We start from the raw sequence: 9,313 nt of genomic DNA, 5'->3' as shown, positions 1-9,313 counted from the left end.
GGCTGTGGTTGTTGTTGGAGAAGCTGTGGTTGTTGTTTGAATAGCTGTTGTTGTGACAGCAGCCGTGGTTGTTGTTGGATAGCCTGTGGTTGTCGTTGGGGAAGATGTAGTTGTTGTTGGTGAAGTTGTGGTTGTTGTTTGAGAGGCTGTTGTTGTTGTTGGAGAAGCTGTTGTGGTTGTTGGAGAGGCTGTGGTAGTTGTTGGAGAAGCTGTGGTTGTTGTTGGCGATGCTGTTGTGGTTGTTGGAGATGCTGTGGTTGTTGTTGGAAAAGCTGTTGTGGTTGTTGGAGAGGATGTGGTTGTTGTTGGAGAAGCTGACGTTGTTGTGGGCACTACTGTTGTTGTTATGATGGCAGTTGTGGTTGTTGTTGGCGAAGCTGTGGATGTTGTTGGAGAAGCTGTGGTTGTTGTTGGGGAAGCTGTCGTTGTGACAGCAGCCGTTGTTGTTGTTGGAGAAGCTGTTGTGGTTGTTGGAGAGGCTGTAGTTGTTGTTGGAGAAGTTGTTGTGGTTGTTGGAGAGGCTGTGGTTGTTGTTGGAGAGGCTGTGGTTGTTGTTGGAGAGGCTGTGGTTGTTGTTGGAGAGGTTGTTGTGGTTGTTGGAGAGGTTGTGGTTGTTGTTGGAGAAGATGTGGTTGTCGTTGGAGAAGATGTGGTTGTTGTTGGTGAAGTTGTGGTTGTTGTTAGTGAAGCTGTGGTTGTTGTTGGAGAAGCTGTGGTAGTTGTTGGATAAGCTGACGTTGTTGTGGGCACTACTGTTGTTGTTGTGATGGCAGCTGTGGTTGTTGGAGAGGCTGTGGTTGTTGTTGGAGAGGCTGTGGTTGTTGTTGGAGAAGATGTGGTTGTCGTTGGAGAAGATGTGGTTGTTGTTGGTGAAGTTGTGGTTGTTGTTAGTGAAGCTGTGGTTGTTGTTGGAGAAACTGTTGTAGTGGTTGGAGAGGCTGTGGATGTTGTTGAAGAAGCTGTAGTTGTTGGCGATGCTGTTGTGGTTGTTGGAGAGGCTGTGGTTGTTGTTGGAGAAGCTGTAATTGTTGTCACAGAGTCACCTTAATAGGGAGAAAAGAATGCTCAAGATTTATACTCTTGTTAACAGTCCCATTTGTTTGGAAAATCATTGTAGAGAGACTCGGCAAACAATGGAATAGGATATTGTAATGGTGATATTACCACAAAAGCAGAATTGTCATCGAATAATACAGTTACAGATAAACACTTACTTGCAGTGATGGAGGTTGTGTCCACATTGAGGTCGGTATTCCCATCGGCCAGAGACACCTCAAGTCCCTCCTTAGCACTGGTCGTATTGGGAACCACAGTCTTGTTCGTGAAGATGAGGGTCATGTTGACAATCACTGATCCGCTTCTGTACACAAAGATACAAAATGTTTAGTTTTGTATTTAAAAACTGTTCTCTCCTGTGCATTTTTTCTTCAAATTCAGCAACATGAAATTAGAAAATGTGAATTTGTATATATACATGTATTTTGATTTATATTGAAGCATATTTCAATTGTAATACTCTTTAATTCCAGGTGAGTTTTTATTTATTTGAAGGTAATTATTACTTACGAGAATCCAAGGATCCTACACCTTCGGTAAGTGAAAGGAAAAATTATTCTGTAACCTCGATTCACCTGAGAGAGAAAAAGCGTTAACAATTCTGTCCCATCTTTTAAACATAGAAAGATTTAAAAAAAGGTTTGCCCACCTCCGTTGTAACAGTTAATGCCAGTAGTTGGTATGCTGCACTGGTAGGATCCAAATAGTCATTTTGGAAACCACGCAATATTCTGAATACTAATCCCAGAGTTCCTTCATTTACTGTGGGTGCTGCTGTTGAGTCTGGAGTTGTGGCCACTGTTGTTGTTGGAGAAGCTGTGGTTGATGTTGGAGAAGCTGTTGTTGTGACAGCAGCAGTGGTTGTTGTTGAATAAGCTGTTGTGGTTGTTGGAGAGGCTGTGGTTGTTTTTGCAGAAGCTGTTGTTGTTGTTTGGGAGGCTGTGGTGGTTGTTGGGGAGGCTGTGGTTGTTGTTGGAGAAGCTGTTGTGGTTGTTGGAGATGCTGTTGTTGTTGTTGGAGATGCTGTTGTGGTTGTTGGAGAGCCTGTTGTGGTTGTTGGGGAGGCTGTGGTGGTTGTTGGGGATGCTGTGGTTGTTGTTGGAGATGCTGTGGTTGTTGTTGGAGATGCTGTTGTGGTTGTTGGAGAGGCTGTTGTTGTTGTTGTTGTAGAGCCTGTGGTTGTTGTTTGAGAAGGTGTCGTTGTTGTTGGAGAAGCTGTTGTGGTTGTTGGAGAAGCTGACGTTGTTGTGGCCACTACTGTTGTTGTTGTGATGGCAGCTATGCTTGTTGTTGGCGATGCTGTTGTGGTTGTTGGAGAGGCTGTGGTTGTTGTTGGAGAAGCTGTTGTGGTTGGTGGAGAAGCTGACGTTGTTGTGGCCACTACTGTTGTTGTTGTGATGGCAGCTGTGGTTGTTGTTGGCGATGCTGTTGTGGTTGTTGGAGAGGCTGTGGTTGTTGTTGGAGAAGCTGTTGTGGTTGTTGGAGAGGATGTGGTTGTTGTTGGCGAAGCAGATGTTGTTGTGGACACGACTGTTGTTGTTGTGATGGCAGCTGTAGTTGTTGTTGGCGATGCTGTTGTGGTTGTTGGAGAGGCTGTTGTGGTTGTAGGAGAAGCTGTTGTTGTGACAGCAGCCGTGGTTGTTGTTGGAGAGGCTGTGGTTGTTGTTGGAGAAGCTTTTGTGGTTGTTGGAGAGACTGTGGTTGTTGTTGGAGAAGCTGTGGTAGTTGTTGGAGAAGCTGACGTTGTTGTGGCCACCACTGTTGTTGTTGTGATGGCAGCTGTAGTTGTCGTTGGCGATGCTGTTGTGGTTGTTGGAGAGGCTGTGGTTGTTGTTGGAGAAGCTGTTATGGTTGTTGGAGAAGCTGTTGTTGTGACAGCAGTCATGGTTGTTGTTGGAGAAGCTGTTGTGGTTGTTGGGGAGGCTGTAGTGGTTGTTGGGGAGGCTGTGGTTGTTGTTGGAGAAGCTGTTGTGGTTGTTGGAGAGGCTGTGGTTGTTGTTGGAGAAGCTGTTGTGGTTGTTGGAGAGGATGTGGTTGTTGTTGGTGAAGCTGTTGTGGTTGTTGGAGAGGCTGTGGTTGTTGTTGGAGAAGCTGTGGTTGTTGTTTGAATAGCTGTTGTTGTGACAGCAGCCGTGGTTGTTGTTGGATAGCCTGTGGTTGTCGTTGGGGAAGATGTAGTTGTTGTTGGTGAAGTTGTGGTTGTTGTTTGAGAGGCTGTTGTTGTTGTTGGAGTGGCTGTGGTATTTGTTGGAGAAGCTGTGGTTGTTGTTGGCGATGCTGTTGTGGTTGTTGGAGATGCTGTGGTTGTTGTTGGAAAATCTGTTGTGGTTGTTGGAGAGGATGTTGTTGTTGTTGGAGAAGCTGACGTTGTTGTGGGCACTACTGTTGTTGTTATGATGGCAGTTGTGGTTGTTGTTGGCGAAGCTGTGGATGTTGTTGGAGAAGCTGTGGTTGTTGTTGGGGAAGCTGTCGTTGTGACAGCAGCCGTTGTTGTTGTTGGAGAGGCTGTGGTTGTTGTTGGAGAGGCTGTGGTTGTTGTTGGAGAGGTTGTTGTGGTTGTTGGAGAGGCTGTGGTTGTTGTTGGAGAGGCTGTGGTTGTTGTTGGAGAGGCTGTGGTTGTTGTTGGAGAGGTTGTTGTGGTTGTTGGAGAGGTTGTGGTTGTTGTTGGAGAAGATGTGGTTGTCGTTGGAGAAGATGTGGTTGTTGTTGGTGAAGTTGTGGTTGTTGTTAGTGAAGCTGTGGTTGTTGTTGGAGAAGCTGTGGTAGTTGTTGGATAAGCTGACGTTGTTGTGGGCACTACTGTTGTTGTTGTGATGGCAGCTGTGGTTGTTGGAGAGGCTGTGGTTGTTGTTGGAGAGGCTGTGGTTGTTGTTGGAGAAGATGTGGTTGTCGTTGGAGAAGATGTGGTTGTTGTTGGTGAAGTTGTGGTTGTTGTTAGTGAAGCTGTGGTTGTTGTTGGAGAAACTGTTGTAGTGGTTGGAGAGGCTGTGGATGTTGTTGAAGAAGCTGTAGTTGTTGGCGATGCTGTTGTGGTTGTTGGAGAGGCTGTGGTTGTTGTTGGAGAAGCTGTAGTTGTTGTCACAGAGTCACCTTAACAGGGAGAAAAGAATGCTCAAGATTTATACTCTTGTTAACAGTCCCATTTGTTTGGAAAATCATTGTAGAGAGACTCGGCAAACAATGGAATAGGATATTGTAATGGTGATATTACCACAAAAGCAGAATTGTCATCGAATAATACAGTTACAGATAATCACTTACTTGCAGTGATGGAGGTTGTGTCCACATTGAGGTCGGTATTCCCATCGGCCAGAGACACCTCAAGTCCCTCCTTAGCACTGGTCGTATTGGGAACCACAGTCTTGTTCGTGAAGATGAGGGTCATGTTGACAATCACTGATCCGCTTCTGTACACAAAGATACAAAATGTTTAGTTTTGTATTTAAAAACTGTTCTCTCCTGTGCATTTTTTCTTCAAATTCAGCAACATGAAATTAGAAAATGTGTATTTGTATATATACATGTATTTTGATTCATATTGAAGCATATTTCAATTGTAATACTCTTTAATTCCAGGTGAGTTTTTATTTATTTGAAGGTAATTATTACTTACGAGAATCCAAGGATCGTACACCTTCGGTAAGTGAAAGGAAAAATTATTCTGTAACCTCGATTCACCTGAGAGAGAAAAAGCGTTAACAATTCTGTCCCATCTTTTAAACATAGAAAGATTTAAAAAAAGGTTTGCCCACCTCCGTTGTAACAGTTAATGCCAGTAGTTGGTATGCTGCACTGGTAGGATCCAAATAGTCATTTTGGAAACCACGCAATATTCTGAATACTAATCCCAGAGTTCCTTCATTTACTGTGGGTGCTGCTGTTGAGTCTGGAGTTGTGGCCACTGTTGTTGTTGGAGAAGCTGTGGTTGATGTTGGAGAAGCTGTTGTTGTGACAGCAGCAGTGGTTGTTGTTGAATAAGCTGTTGTGGTTGTTGGAGAGGCTGTGGTTGTTTTTGCAGAAGCTGTTGTTGTTGTTTGGGAGGCTGTGGTGGTTGTTGGGGAGGCTGTGGTTGTTGTTGGAGAAGCTGTTGTGGTTGTTGGAGATGCTGTTGTTGTTGTTGGAGATGCTGTTGTGGTTGTTGGGGAGGCTGTGGTGGTTGTTGGGGATGCTGTGGTTGTTGTTGGAGATGCTGTGGTTGTTGTTGGAGATGCTGTTGTGGTTGTTGGAGAGGCTGTTGTTGTTGTTGTTGTAGAGCCTGTGGTTTTTGTTTGAGAAGGTGTCGTTGTTGTTGGAGAAGCTGTTGTGGTTGTTGGAGAAGCTGACGTTGTTGTGGCCACTACTGTTGTTGTTGTGATGGCAGCTATGCTTGTTGTTGGCGATGCTGTTGTGGTTGTTGGAGAGGCTGTGGTTGTTGTTGGAGAAGCTGTTGTGGTTGGTGGAGAAGCTGACGTTGTTGTGGCCACTACTGTTGTTGTGATGGCAGCTGTGGTTGTTGTTGGCGATGCTGTTGTGGTTGTTGGAGAGGCTGTGGTTGTTGTTGGAGAAGCTGTTGTGGTTGTTGGAGAGGATGTGGTTGTTGTTGGCGAAGCTGATGTTGTTGTGGACACGACTGTTGTTGTTGTGATGGCAGCTGTAGTTGTTGTTGGCGATGCTGTTGTGGTTGTTGGAGAGGCTGTTGTGGTTGTAGGAGAAGCTGTTGTTGTGACAGCAGCCGTGGTTGTTGTTGGAGAGGCTGTGGTTGTTGTTGGAGAAGCTTTTGTGGTTGTTGGAGAGACTGTGGTTGTTGTTGGAGAAGCTGTGGTAGTTGTTGGAGAAGCTGACGTTGTTGTGGCCACCACTGTTGTTGTTGTGATGGCAGCTGTAGTTGTCGTTGGCGATGCTGTTGTGGTTGTTGGAGAGGCTGTGGTTGTTGTTGGAGAAGCTGTTATGGTTGTTGGAGAAGCTGTTGTTGTGACAGCAGTCATGGTTGTTGTTGGAGAAGCTGTTGTGGTTGTTGGGGAGGCTGTAGTGGTTGTTGGGGAGGCTGTGGTTGTTGTTGGAGAAGCTGTTGTGGTTGTTGGAGAGGCTGTGGTTGTTGTTGGAGAAGCTGTTGTGGTTGTTGGAGAGGATGTGGTTGTTGTTGGTGAAGCTGTTGTGGTTGTTGGAGAGGCTGTGGTTGTTGTTGGAGAAGCTGTGGTTGTTGTTTGAATAGCTGTTGTTGTGACAGCAGCCGTGGTTGTTGTTGGATAGCCTGTGGTTGTCGTTGGGGAAGATGTAGTTGTTGTTGGTGAAGTTGTGGTTGTTGTTTGAGAGGCTGTTGTTGTTGTTGGAGTGGCTGTGGTATTTGTTGGAGAAGCTGTGGTTGTTGTTGGCGATGCTGTTGTGGTTGTTGGAGATGCTGTGGTTGTTGTTGGAAAATCTGTTGTGGTTGTTGGAGAGGATGTGGTTGTTGTTGGAGAAGCTGACGTTGTTGTGGGCACTACTGTTGTTGTTATGATGGCAGTTGTGGTTGTTGTTGGCGAAGCTGTGGATGTTGTTGGAGAAGCTGTGGTTGTTGTTGGGGAAGCTGTCGTTGTGACAGCAGCCGTTGTTGTTGTTGGAGAGGCTGTGGTTGTTGTTGGAGAGGCTGTGGTTGTTGTTGGAGAGGTTGTTGTGGTTGTTGGAGAGGCTGTGGTTGTTGTTGGAGAGGCTGTGGTTGTTGTTGGAGAGGCTGTGGTTGTTGTTGGAGAGGTTGTTGTGGTTGTTGGAGAGGTTGTGGTTGTTGTTGGAGAAGATGTGGTTGTCGTTGGAGAAGATGTGGTTGTTGTTGGTGAAGTTGTGGTTGTTGTTAGTGAAGCTGTGGTTGTTGTTGGAGAAGCTGTGGTAGTTGTTGGATAAGCTGACGTTGTTGTGGGCACTACTGTTGTTGTTGTGATGGCAGCTGTGGTTGTTGGAGAGGCTGTGGTTGTTGTTGGAGAGGCTGTGGTTGTTGTTGGAGAAGATGTGGTTGTCGTTGGAGAAGATGTGGTTGTTGTTGGTGAAGTTGTGGTTGTTGTTAGTGAAGCTGTGGTTGTTGTTGGAGAAGCTGTTGTAGTGGTTGGAGAGGCTGTGGATGTTGTTGAAGAAGCTGTAGTTGTTGGCGATGCTGTTGTGGTTGTTGGAGAGGCTGTGGTTGTTGTTGGAGAAGCTGTAGTTGTTGTCACAGAGTCACCTTAACAGGGAGAAAAGAATGCTCAAGATTTATACTCTTGTTAACAGTCCCATTTGTTTGGAAAATCATTGTAGAGAGACTCGGCAAACAATGGAATAGGATATTGTAATGGTGATATTACCACAAAAGCAGAATTGTCATCGAATAATACAGTTACAGATAATCACTTACTTGCAGTGATGGAGGTTGTGTCCACATTGAGGTCGGTATTCCCATCGGCCAGAGACACCTCAAGTCCCTCCTTAGCACTGGTCGTATTGGGAACCACAGTCTTGTTCGTGAAGATGAGGGTCATGTTGACAATCACTGATCCGCTTCTGTACACAAAGATACAAAATGTTTAGTTTTGTATTTAAAAACTGTTCTCTCCTGTGCATTTTTTCTTCAAATTCAGCAACATGAAATTAGAAAATGTGTATTTGTATATATACATGTATTTTGATTCATATTGAAGCATATTTCAATTGTAATACTCTTTAATTCCAGGTGAGTTTTTATTTATTTGAAGGTAATTATTACTTACGAGAATCCAAGGATCGTACACCTTCGGTAAGTGAAAGGAAAAATTATTCTGTAACCTCGATTCACCTGAGAGAGAAAAAGCGTTAACAATTCTGTCCCATCTTTTAAACATAGAAAGATTTAAAAAAATGTTTGCCCACCTCCGTTGTAACAGTTAATGCCAGTAGTTGGTATGCTGCACTGGTAGGATCCAAATAGTCATTTTGGAAACCACGCAATATTCTGAATACTAATCCCAGAGTTCCTTCATTTACTGTGGGTGCTGCTGTTGAGTCTGGAGTTGTGGCCACTGTTGTTGTTGGAGAAGCTGTGGTTGTTGTTGGAGAAGCTGTTGTTGTGACAGCAGCAGTGGTTGTTGTTGAATAAGCTGTTGTGGTTGTTGGAGAGTCTGTGGTTGTTTTTGCAGAAGCTGTTGTTGTTGTTGGGGAGGCTGTGGTGGTTGTTGGGGAGGCTGTGGTTGTTGTTGGAGAAGCTGTTGTTGTTGTTGGAGATGCTGTTGTTGTTGTTGGAGAGGATGTGGTTGTTGTTGGAGAAGCTGTTGTGGTTCTTGGAGATGCTGTTGTTGTTGTTGGAGATGCTGTTGTGGTTGTTGGAGAGCCTGTTGTGGTTGTTGGGGAGGCTGTGGTGGTTGTTGGGGATGCTGTGGTTGTTGTTGGAGATGCTGTGGTTGTTGTTGGAGATGCTGTTGTGGTTGTTGGAGAGGCTGTTGTTGTTGTTGTTGGAGAGCCTGTGGTTGTTGTTTGAGAAGGTGTCGTTGTTGTTGGAGAAGCTGTTGTGGTTGTTGGAGAAGCTGACGTTGTTGTGGCCACTACTGTTGTTGTTGTGATGGCAGCTGTGGTTGTTGTTGGCGATGCTGTTGTGGTTGTTGGAGAGGCTGTGGTTGTTGTTGGAGAAGCTGTTGTGGTTGTTGGAGAGTATGTGGTTGTTGTTGGCGAAGCTGTTGTGGTTGTTGCAGAGGCTGTGGATGTTGTTGGAGAAGCTGTGGTTGTTGGAGAAGCTGTGGTAGTTGTTGGTGAAGCTGATGTTGTTGTGGACACGACTGTTGTTGTTGTGATGGCAGCTGTAGTTGTTGTTGGCGATGCTGTTGTGGTTGTTGGAGAGGCTGTTGTGGTTGTAGGAGAAGCTGTTGTTGTGACAGCAGCCGTAGTTGTTGTTGGAGAGGCTGTGGTTGTTGTTGGAGACCCTTTTGTGGTTGTTGGAGAGACTGTGGTTGTTGTTAGAGAAGCTGTGGTAGTTGTTGGAGAAGCTGACGTTGTTGTGGCCACCACTGTTGTTGTTGTGATGGCAGCTGTAGTTGTCGTTGGCGATGCTGTTGTGGTTGTTGGAGAGGCTGTGGTTGTTGTTGGAGAAGCTGTTGTGGTTGTTGGAGAGGATGTTGTTGTTGTTGGTGAAGCTGTTGTGGTTGTTGGAGAGGCTGTGGATGTTGTTGGAGAAGCTGTGGTTGTTGGAGAAGCTGTTGTTGTGACAGCAGCCATGGTTCTTGTTGGAGAAGCTGTTGTGGTTGTTGGGGAGGCTGTAGTGGTTGTTGGGGAGGCTGTGGTTGTTGTTGGAGAAGGTGTTGTGGTT

This window comes from Argentina silus (genome assembly GCF_951799395.1).
Source record: "Argentina silus genome assembly, chromosome: 21".
Classification (NCBI taxonomy): domain Eukaryota; kingdom Metazoa; phylum Chordata; class Actinopteri; order Argentiniformes; family Argentinidae; genus Argentina; species Argentina silus.
This window is presented reverse-complemented; position numbering follows the sequence as displayed.